This window comes from Rattus norvegicus, chromosome 8, assembly GCF_021556685.1.
Source record: "Rattus norvegicus strain SHRSP/BbbUtx chromosome 8, alternate assembly SHRSP_T2T, whole genome shotgun sequence".
NCBI lineage: Eukaryota > Metazoa > Chordata > Mammalia > Rodentia > Muridae > Rattus > Rattus norvegicus.
The window spans coordinates 23,351,226-23,352,984 of record NC_141541.1 but is presented as its reverse complement, the minus strand read 5'-3'; positions in this window follow the sequence as shown (position 1 = coordinate 23,352,984).

The window sequence follows — 1,759 nt, the reverse complement described above, 5'->3', positions numbered from 1 at the left end:
ACGGAGGCCGACAAAACAAGCTTCTTGACTCTATCAAGCAGATAATCAAAGGATAGAGAAGAAAGAAATTTGATTCACTAGTTTTTAAAGTTAGCAGGGAGTATAATGTAATTGTTTAAGTATTTTTAAGTATTATAAGAGACATTAATTGAAGTTCACACAAATGAAAGAATCATAATTCAAGTTATATAAAGAGTAAGTTATATATAACAGTAATTCAACTTACACAAAGAGTGTATATATATATATAGAGAGAGAGAGAGAGAGAGACATAGATATACATATAGATAGGTAGCTAGATAGTATAGTTATAGGTATAGATATCAATCTCAGTAGAATAGAATAAATGACAAAAATGCACTGAAATTTTGAAAAATTCTGTGACAGAGCAGCATGAGAGATTTTTCAAATTTGGTCTACACAGGATTTCTAGGATTGTTAAGGTTACTATGGCACATTTAGAGCTTGTAGATAGGCTTATACAGTAAGTTGAAAGTTAGGAAGTTAAATAGGAAAGGGTACTAATCTCCAGAGCAGTAAGAATTTAAGTATACATAGATGAAAAAATACTTTGAGATTTTGATCTTAAATTATAGGTCAAGAGCAGGAGATAGGGAGAATAACCTTATGTCAGACAGATAGTAGAAATTTGTTCTGGCTGTGTTCTCATGTACATGTGGGTCTCAACAACAATCATGTGGACAATGAGAATGTTGTGGGTTCTACTTGAGTTCTGTCTGCACTGAGGAGTCACATGGGATGGGGTACATGTGTTTGAAAGGCTCTGCTCAGTGCAGGATGCTGATGATTTATCTGAACATTTCTAGTTGCTGGGGAGGCACACATTTTTCTCCTGAGTGTCCATTAGCCATTTAGATGTTTGGATTCATGTGGTTTTCTCCTGGTGTCAAGATGGAGATGTCATTAACTAACAAGGAGATCACCCACTGGCATATAAATGTCCAGACATAAGATTGCAGCCAGTACTTTGGTGGCACTGTGGTTATTGGAGCTCCTTCCCTGGCCATAACATGTAAAGATTGTTCTCCAGCATCTCTGATTGGTTTACAGAGAGCTGATCATTCAATTGCTGGTCAAGATGATGGGGTGAGGGGAGGGTGGGGCTCCTGATTCCAATCATGATGTCACAAAGAGAAGAGAACAGATAGATGAATGGTCTTGAGGAATAGAGAGGAGGGAGGGAAAGAGGGAGGGAGAGAAGGAGGGAGAGAGGGAGACAGGGAAAGAGGGAGAGAGATAGGGAGAGAGGAAGACAAGAAGGGAGTTAGGGAAAGAGCTAGGGAAAGAGGGAGTGGTAAAGATAGACAAAGAGAGGAACAAAGACAGGAACAGACTGGGTGTGGAGGGAGAGAGAGAGAGAGAGAGAGAGAGAGAGAGAGAGAGAGAGAAAGGATGATATCACTGTATTAGGACAGAGAAGGGACTAGGATCCTCAGAAGGGCCTTTAATCATGTGGAGAGGTCACAAAATGACCTTGGATCAACTGTAGAAGACAGAAAACTGCTGCAGAGAACCACTCATATCCACAGCATGTCTGCATCTCTGTCTTCTTTCTATTGATGCTCTGTTATTTAATAAACTTTGATAAATGATCTATGTGGAGATGCTCATCTGAAATCTTGTGTTTTTCTCTGAAATTTTATTGACTGTGAGAGAAGCAGGAGTACAATAGAAAGGCAGTTTTCATGAGAAGTTGATAAAATACCTTCATAATAGACCAAGAATAAGAGAGAGTGAT